Source organism: Megalobrama amblycephala, linkage group LG1 (assembly GCF_018812025.1).
Source record: "Megalobrama amblycephala isolate DHTTF-2021 linkage group LG1, ASM1881202v1, whole genome shotgun sequence".
NCBI lineage: Eukaryota > Metazoa > Chordata > Actinopteri > Cypriniformes > Xenocyprididae > Megalobrama > Megalobrama amblycephala.
This window is the reverse complement of record NC_063044.1, coordinates 12893269-12903654: the sequence shown is the minus strand read 5'-3', so window position 1 is coordinate 12903654 and position 10386 is coordinate 12893269. Positions and strand designations below refer to the sequence as shown.

At 38.4% G+C, this 10386-nt stretch overlaps 1 pseudogene; it reads right to left on the bottom strand.

Moving 5' to 3' along the window:
* Window positions 1–8277: 8277 nt before the first annotated feature.
* LOC125270055 lies at window positions 8278–9954 on the bottom strand (annotated as a pseudogene).
* Window positions 9955–10386: the final 432 nt, after the last annotated feature.

The following is a 10386-nucleotide window of genomic DNA, read 5'->3' as shown; positions in this document are numbered from 1 at the left end:
TTAATTAGATCTTTAACAAGTGACACACCCTGCTGGAAAGATCTCACTATTTATTGTTGTATTGCTGTTTTTGACTATTATAACAACAGCACTGAACTAAACAAACTGGTTAACACTTGTTTTCAATACTGGAATTTCTCTAATTTCACTTGCATTCAAAACAAAATAATAAACTGGAGTCTAAAAGAGTGCAAATTCATAAATAAAATGTATCAAATGGAGAACATAAATAACAGGGAAGTCTATTAATTTTGCATATATGTTAACATTCATTGTAAACAACAGTTTTAAATGGTTTACGTGTTGTTAAATTGTTACAGGTTCTCCCAGTCTAGGGTTGGGAGACTGTAACAGGATTAAATTAAACCAAAAAGGAGAAACGTAAACCGAAAAACTTAGAGGATTCCCTTCAGTCCTCTGCCCCAGAAATGTGAATCAAGGCAGGAAAAATGGTCAAGGAAAAATGGAAGCAAACAATCTTCAGAAGAGGGACTAGTCAAAACAACAAACAAAAGGATTACTTACTATTGCCCTTTCTCTAGCTCAGCATTCCAGTTAAATTCAGCAGTGAGCAGAATCTCATATTTTGAGTAGTTAATTGAATATCCTGATCCTTTACCAAAATGGCTTAACAGATTATGAACTGACAGAAGTGATGAAGATGGGTTTGAGATATATAAAACAGACATCCCAAGTCTCCCGGAAGTTCCGGGAATCTCCCGCATATTGATAGCGGCTCCCTGATGCCCGCAAATTAGTTAAAATCTCCCGGAATCTAGAGCGAGCGAGCAAGAGTGCGCATGCGAGACAGAGACTGAGTTTCAAACCGTGCAGGGGTCTCAAACTGCCGGCCCCCAACTGATCTCAAAAATAAAACATAATCTGGCCCGCTAAATTATTATTATTTTAATTATTATTCTCTTGTTGTCTCATACCATATTCCACATGCAAAGAAAAAGTCGCCATTCTAAGGGGACATTCACAGATATCGCGTCACATGAGCGGCCGTGCTGCTTTCTCCTTCTTTTCAAAGCGCTTGCGCTCCCGTGGCGTCTGTCGTTGCTATGGAACCATGAACTACGCTCTCCACGGTTTCGGCAAAAGAAAAATGGATTTCTAGTCCTTGCAATAGCTCTACTACTATATTTATGGAGATATAGCTATGATCAGTTCGGCTGAGCTTTCAATGTTGTTAAGGAAAGGCCGAAGCTCATCGGTTGGTCCTTGTCACATGAAAAGTTGAGATGTTTTCATCTTGCCGCGGCATAAGCGCGCCTGGAAAAACGAGCGCGCCGCACCACATACAAGTCCCGACTGCGTCGCTTCTATTATGAGCGCGCTTGCCTAAATTAAAGTAAAAGCACTCGCGCAAGTCGCGAGCGTCGATTTAAACCACCGAAATGTGTCCAATGCGCGTCAAACGGCATCTTGGACAAATGTGGCTCAGCGGTGTGAGCAGAAACGCTGTCAGGTGTCTGGCAAGAATAAATGTATTCAGGGATTGCATTTGTTCAGTAGGCCTACAGTATTGTTCAGTGCAAGATTTTGATGTTATTTAAGCAAAAATAAAGAAATGAAATTTGAAGTAAATGAGAACTAATGCAAAGGAAAGTAAATTTTCAGAAATTTTGCATTTTCTTGTGCTTGAATATTAAAATGGCCCTAATACGTTCATCAGCCATGGATCAGCGTCGTGCACAGAAGTTGTTTTCTCCTGCTTCTGCATTGGAAGAACTTATGCGAAGCAGTGATGAAGAAAATGTGGATTATTCGGAGGAGAGTGCTGTATCTAGCGTCTTGATTGCAGTCTTGGTCATTAGCTGCTGGTGTAAATGTTCAATAAGGGTAACAATAGAGTGGGTATGATGGTAAATTTCTTTGTGTAAATGATCCTTTGCGTTTGAATAGAAAAAATGTAAACTGATGTAAATCTGCCATCAGGGCAACAACAGGGTGTGGGTATGGTAGTATGTTGCTGTATGTAAATGATCCTTTGTGTTTGAATAGAAAAATTGTAAACTGATGTTAATCTGCCATCAGGGCAACAACAGGTTGGGTATGGCTATATGTTGCTGTATGTAAATGATCCTTGGAATTTGAATATAAAATTTATGATTGTGTAAATGTGCCATCAGGGCAACAACAGGGTGGGTATGGCTGTATATTGCTGTATGTAAATTATACTTGGATTGCATTTTTCAAAACTTTTAAGAGGAAAAAAATATACCAGATATAGTATATAAATTGTGCTTTGTCATATTGGAATGATAAAATGTATGGAAATGATCAAATAGACTTCTTATACTTCACAGTAAAAGGTGGTTACCAAGTGTCCCTTTGGCATCTCCAAGTGGCCTTTTTGGAAAGGTGCCAAAACATGCACTGAAATAAATGATTGTAAAAAATTCATTTTTGCTTGTATCACCTTAAACATATATTGATTAGACATATGGCTTTAGTTTGCTTATGTTTCCAGACCCCTATTTTATCTGCCTTTTGCAATTTTCATTTCCATAAACAATTATTATGAAAAAAAAAAAATTGGGTTAAGTAAAATTGATTTGATATAATACCACTAGTTATGACCGATGCTGTTGGTGTATTATAGGGTGTTTTAATCCAGCTGATGATATATGAATTAAAACCAAAGTGACTAAGTGCAGAGAAGAGAAATTACCATTCTACCCTATTAAAGGCCTTTTCTGCATCTAAAGATACAATTATCTACAATTGTCTGCATCTAAAGAAGGAAACTGTTTAAGGCAGTGGTCTCAAACTGCCGGCCTGCAGGCCATTTGCAACCTGCCATCCCCCTCCACCGGCCCACAACTGATCTCAAAAATAAAACATAATCCGGCCCGCTAAATTATTATTCTCTATAATATTCCATACTCAGAAGAATGACATGATTTTATATATATATATATATATATATATATATATAAAGCGCACAGGCAGATTTGATGAGAGCTATTCTAAGGAGTCATTCACATATCATGTCACATTCTCCTTTTTTCCAAAGTGCTTTCACTCCCGTGGCATCTGTCATTGCTATGCAACCATGAACTGCCTTCTCCACAATGAGGAAGTTTCAGCAAAAGAATAATTGATTTCTAGTCCTTGAATTAGCTCTACTACTAGATATATTCATGGAGATGAGAAATAAAAACCCGCCCTGTACAGCTATGATCAGCTGAGCTTTCAGTGTCGGTAAGGAAAGGCCGAAGCTCATCAGTTGGTTCTTGTCACATGACCTGCAGTGCATTTGCGGCATTCTGAAAAGTTGAGATGTTTCCATCTCGCTGCGGCATAGGCGTGCCTGGAAAAAACGAGCGCGCCGCACCGCTTCTATTATGAGCGTGCTTGCCAAAATTTCACTAAAAGTAGATTTAAATCACCGAAACGCGTCCGATGCTACCAATAAACGTTACCGATGCTCAAACGATATCTGTGGCTCAGCTGTGTTAGCAGATGCTGCCAGATGTCTGGCAAGAAATATAATAGTGTGCAAATGTATGCAATACTGTACACATGTATTGCATGTGTACAGTACAGCGTTATTCAGTGCAAGATTTTGTTGATATTTAAGCTAAAATAAAGTAAGGGAAAATATTTGCACTAATTGTTCAAAACTAATATGCCTACTGTATGTAACAATGATAGAGACACTGCTGGTTAAATGAGAAATAATGCAAAGGAAAATACATTTTCAGAAATGTTGTGCTTTCTTGTGCTTGAATGTTAAAATGGCCCTCCTATGAGATGTCAATCACAGCAACGGCCCCCAGCTAATTTGAGTTTGGGACCCCTGGTTTAAGGTAAGATTATTTCTTTGTTGTTCTTTTATTATGTTGCACTCAACTTATAAAATCACTTTTTTTGTGGTTTGTGAGATATTTTGGGCTGTTCTTGGCGCGGATCACATGTTGCTGAAAGACAGACAGACAGACAGTTATCAACGGTGAGGCATTCCGTTCCTGTCCTGCATCCCGACCCACCCTGGCTGCTGTCCTCAAGGCCGTGCAGTGAGAATGATACAGCTTCAGTTGCAGCTCAAAGTTTTAAGCCTCCGGTGCCTCAAGCTACTGCCTGTTGTCATTGTCTGCTGCAACCCCATCTATCTCCTTGGTTGTTCAGCCTAGCTTTGCCTGGGTCTGATCTCACCTGTCTTACCATCCTCTTCCTCTGTTAGAATGGTGTGACATACCCTGACAGCAAAGAGTAGCACTGATAGTGGGCAGCCTTGTCTGGTACCTCTTTTTAAGTAAAACTGATTTGATATAATACCATTAGTTATGACCGATACTGTTGGTGTATTATAGAGTGTTTCAATCCAGCTGATGATATGATTTAAAAGTCCTCTCATGTCATCTTCATTTATAAAGTGCTTTCCACAATACATATTGTTTCTTATCACGCTAAAGTTGGTTTTTGATTGAATCACTTCCATTGTACAAAAATGTTAATTATTACTTTAGGCACTGCTTAAATGACACCTTTCCTACTGAAAACTGAATACTTTTAATGCATTCTAATGCATTTAAAACTAGTGGTGGACAGTAACAAAGTATTTTTACTTCGTTATTTTACTTAAATACAATTTTCAAGTATCTGTACTTTACACAAGTATTTTTATTAATTAATTTTAATTAAAATAATTAGCCAAGAACTGGAGGATCCTCTGAATGTATTACTTATTGTAACTGAAAATCATATTTAGGTCACATCTGTCTGTTGTTTTTGAACTAAATCTGCTGTAAAGGGCGATCTGTTTAATCCCACCACTGAAATGCTTTAATGTGGACATATCCACATCAATGTGTCTATAGATAGTGATCTCGATTCAATCAGATCAAATTACATTTTAAAACTTGCCACTTCAAATAACGGTTGTATAGATTACCTCATTACGGCACTAGGAGGTGTCAAAGTGACGTAAAAAGGACAGGACAGGGTTTATGAACTATACTGGGATCAACCAGCTGGAGGCGATCAAGACGCTTTCAGGACTTGTGCGGCACACTTGAGGCATTTCTAAATACCAAGTATGGCAACTTCGGACTTGGGTTCTTGGTAGTTCAGACTCCGGAAAACAGACTTCTGAGGACGGGAGGACACAAGTCCGGTGATTCTGCATGTGATACAGCAGCGTACTTGATAACGTCACACAGCTCGCTCTGGTTACTCCAGTTATCTCTGTATGTATATTTTAGGCAACTATAAAATTAAATATGTTATAAAACACCACTCTTTTTTGTTTTCATTTAAAAAAATCTTAAACGTATGAATAGCCATGCATGTGGCTCAGGCAACATGTTCATTGATTATCTTCACTGCATGTATGTTTATAACCAAACAAACTAAGACACAGCTCTTCCTCTCTTTGTTTAAATTTTAAAAATATTAAACATATGTGGCAAACATAAAACACAACCCTATATCTTTTTGTTAAATGTTAGTTTTAATGATCAATAGTAACAGTAATAAAAGTATAAGCAAAAGGTATAAGAAGCTACAAAAAGAAATAAAGTAAACAAACATAATCAACACAAAGTCAGCACTCTAGTAGGATACAAAGGTAAAGCTAAATGGCCTAAATATATAAAGCCCTCAGCCAAAATTATTTGTCAGGTAACAAAATATAGACTCATGAGACCAAAGATCACCTGTTAAATATGCAAAAGATTAATTATATCTCATGTTTAACCACTACAGAGTCAGTGGCAAACGCCAGAAGGACTAGCCAAGGTAAGGCTGTTCTCTGCGGGGTACATGAGCACTGAGTGAACTCCAAAACATCAGAAATTTTTTTTTAAAATAGGCACTATCTTTATCAATAAACAGCAGATTTGATCTTTAAACCAGTATATTCTTGCCTTAAAACTATATATCATGACATGACATAATAATATGTTTAAAGGTCCGTTTTTCGTGTTTTTTTGAAGCTTTGATTGTGTTTATAGTGTGCAATATAATATGTGTTCATGTTTCGCGTGTAAAAAAACACAGTATTTTTCACATAATTTACTTATCTGTATACCGCTGTTTCCACTGTCATAAAAACGGGCTGATGACTTCCTTGTTCTATTTAGTCCCTCCTTCAGAAATACGTAACGAGTTCTGATTGTGCCAGCGGTTCCTGTGTTGTGATTCGACAGCAGTTTAGCGCATCTTGCCCGGAAAGGTCACGCCTCTCACCATAACGTGGAGATGCACGCGCTCAGTGTTATTGTAAACATGTCTTTAATTTTACCCTATCATTTTGAGCCGGAATCAGACCCGGTGATTGGACTGCGGGATGAAAATAACAGCGTTTCGACGACATGGCGACAAACACACTCTACAAACGCAACTCTTGTGTATTCCTGTGGGCGGAGGTTAGTCAAAAAACTGTTTTAGTGACGTCATTAAAGAAGGAAGTAGAGGGATGTAGTCCAAACTGGCCGTTCGAAGGCAGAAGCTGGTACCCGGCGTGACAGGAGGGCTCGACAGCGCCCCTTGAACAGGGTCCGAAATTTTGGTCTATATATCAAACACGCTTGCACATATAAGTATAAAACTCAGTACACATATAGACATCATCGGCCAAACAACTTTCGTACTCTAAGTTATACGTCACCTCAACAGGAAGTAAGCTATTACGGGTTGTTTGAAAAACACATGCTCTGGAATTTGATATACTCCTCCTAGGCGATTAATCGATCACCACCAAACTCGTCAGCATGAAGTCAAGACATTGATGATGAAAAATTGCCAGCGGATTTTTGATATCTCGAACGGTTTGGCCATGGCGAGGCAACGAATTTATGGCGAGAAAAGGGAAACAGGAAGTGTGTTATAACTTCTGCATACATTGATTGATGTTTATGAAACTTCAGCGGTGTGTTCGTTATAGGAGTCTGATCACATGGATGTGACTATTGTGAGTCAAAGTTATAGCGCCACCAACTGGCAGCAAGAAGTGTGTCACTTTCAAAATGCATTGAGTTCACTCTGTTATGTTTACCTGATTTGCTTCAAACTTCATCAGTGTAATGTCAATACACAGCAGATGTAGACCTGTGACAGGATTCTTGATATTTTAAATATTGTTGCCATGGCAACACATCAAACTTTAAAAATATTCTTGAGTGTTTTTGAGGCTCTTAACATCCTTCAAATTGCATGAAACTCGACACACACATCAATATTGTCAACCAGTAGACATGGACAAAGCCATAGAAATGGGCGTGGTGGAGGGCTCAGTAGCGCCACCTTTTGACAAAAGTGGGGGGTTAGTTTTTCCTACAGTCACCAAACTCGGTACACATATTGTTCTCATCAAGCCGGACAATTTTCTAATTTATTCTTTAGCGCCAACCAACAGGAAGTCAGCTATTTTGGTTTGAATGTTATTTTTTTGAAAAAACAGGCTTTGAATTTAATACTACTACTCCAACAGGGTTTATACAATTTACACCAAACTTTTTTTTACTTGGTGCTAATACATTGAAGTTGTTTAATTGCAAACGGATTTTGGATATCTCAAACGGTTTGGCCGTGGCGAGGCAACGAATTAATAGCAAGAAAAGGGAAACAAAGTGTTATAACTTCTGCATACATTAATTGATTTTGATGAATCTTCGGCTGTGTCTTCGTTCTACAAGGCTGATCACATAGATGTGACTATTGTGAGTCAAAGTTATAGCGCCACCAACTGGCAGCAGGAAATGTGTTACTTTCAGCATGCTTTGAGATCACCATCTTATGTTTACCCTATTTGCTTCAAACTTCATTTAAATCATGTCAAAACATGTCAGATGTAGACCTTTGAAAAGAATTGTGATATCTCAAACACAGTTGCCTTGGCAACGCATCAAACTTTTATATTGGTTTTGAATGCTTTTGAGACTCTTAGCATGCTTCAAATTGTTTGAAACTCCACACACACATCAGGATTGTTAGACAGTACACATGAGCAAAGCCTTAGAAACGTGCAGGGAGGAGGGGCTCTATAGCGCTACCTTGTAGTGCAGAAAATGTGGAGTGAATTTGACAGTCCTTTTATGCTTAACTGTTTTAAATGCCCATTGCCCGCCATGCACAGTTGCCCTGAAGCCACAGGGGTGGCGGTGCCACCGGGCTTTGGCCCGTCATCGCTGCTCGCAGCTATATTATTAATATTGCAATTCATTTAACCGACGCACTGCGAGCATAATAAAAGATTAGTTAGACAGCATACTCCTCATTTAAGAAAACAACTTGTTTAAACTTATAACACTCTTATCAGTCCCGCTATCGGACCACTGGGTCGTTAAAGGGTTAAACCTGTTTGATGCAGGTACAAAAATAAGTTTTGTAACAGCAAAAAAAAATTAAATAAATAAATAAAACTTGTCGCCCATGGTTTCTTTGTTTGTTTGTTTATTAAGATCCCCATTAGCCACTGAAACAACAGCAGCTATTCTTCCTGGGCTCTCCTCCATATTCATTACATGTTTTACTTATATTTTTTTTACACCATTCACACAACTACACACACAATAGAGTTCATAGCAGCTCAATGCCAAACAAAAGAAAACTCAAAACCAGCTCATTTTCTGGTATCATTATACACTACAATACATATTCGCATTGTTGTATAATTACAACAAAACTAAATGGTGCCTACTATAGCTGGAGAGGAGAGATTTGGCTGTGGCTAACTTACACAGAAGAGATTTTTTTGTTCAGCACATAAAAATGAACTACTTCATTTCACACTGTGGAGATGTGGTTTCTCCACTCCATGGATCTTCATGTGTATCTTCAGGTGACTTTTAAAAGAGAAACTCTTTGCACACTGATCACACGTGTGCAGCTTCTCTCTGCTGTGGATCTTCTCATGTGTTTTCAGAGATGATGACTGACTGAATCTGTTGTCACAGTGTGAACACTTGTAAGGTTTTTCTCCAGTGTGGATCTTCTCATGTGTTTTCAGAGATGATGACTGACTGAATCTCTTGTCACAGTGTGAACACTTGTATGGTTTTTCTCCAGTGTGGATCTTCTCATGTGTTTTCAGAGATGATGAATCACTGAATCTCTTGTCACAGTGTGAACACTTGTAAGGTTTTTCTCCAGTGTGGATCATCTCATGTGTTTTCAGATGTGCTAACTGACTGAATCTCTTGTCACAGTGTGAACACTTGTAAGCTTTTTCTCCAGTGTGGATCATCTCATGTGTTTTCAGATTTGATGACTGACTAAATCTCTTGTCACACTGTGAACACTTGTAAGGTTTTTCTCCAGTGTGAATTCTCTGGTGCTGTATTAAACATTTTGCTGTAGTAAAAGTCTTCTCACACTCAAAGCACACATACTCTCTCAGACCAGTGTGTATTTTCTCATGTTTTTGTAAACTACACAGCAGTAAAAAACTCTTTCCACACACAGAACATGAATGTGGCTTCTCCTTTGTATGAACTGTCAGGTGTGACTTCAGGTCTGATGACCTAATAAATGTTTTGTCACATTGATTACACATGAATGGTCTCTCTCCTGTGTGGATCCTCATGTGTGCTTTAAGGTTTGCTGATTGACTGAAACTCTCTCCACATTGATCACATGTAAACGGCTTCTCTCCTGTATGAACTCTCATGTGTTCCTTAAGATGTCCTTTTTGTTTGAAACTCTTCCCACACTGATCACATGTGAACGGCTTCTCTCCTGTATGAACTCTCATGTGAATATCAAGACTTTGTTGATTGAGAAACTCTTCCCACACTGATCACATGTGAACGGCTTCTCTCCTGTATGAACTCTCATGTGAACATCAAGACTTTGTTTGATTGAGAAACTCTTCCCACACTGATCACATGTGAACGGCTTCTCTCCTGTATGAACTCTCATGTGAACATCAAGACTTTGTTTGATTGAGAAACTCTTCCCACACTGATCACATGTGAACGGCTTCTCTCCTGTATGAACTCTCATGTGAACCTCAAGATCACGTTTGTTTGTGAAACTCTTTCCACACTGAGTGCAGGTTGTAGATTTCTTTGCTCTTCTTTTCTTTAAAAATGTCTTTTTATTCTTTAAGCGACTCAAAGGTTTTTCTCCAGGTTTGACATGATCTTCCTCCTCCACTTCACTCAGTTCTTCACTCTCCTCCTTCACTTCCATCAGCTCTGAAATAAAAGAGAAAAAAGTAATATCACTTTCAGTAAATCAAAATAAATAGAGAAATATGAAGTTAAAGGTCATAAAATTGAAACTTGTTGTGATAGACAACTGCTACAAAACATTATGATTATTTTGATGCATTTGCATAAATTAGTTGCATTTGTCCCTGAAACTTTAACATTATCTTCCAATCGTAAAGGACCAGCTGTTCTTCCAGCGACAGAATCCAGTGGTCTGGTGAAG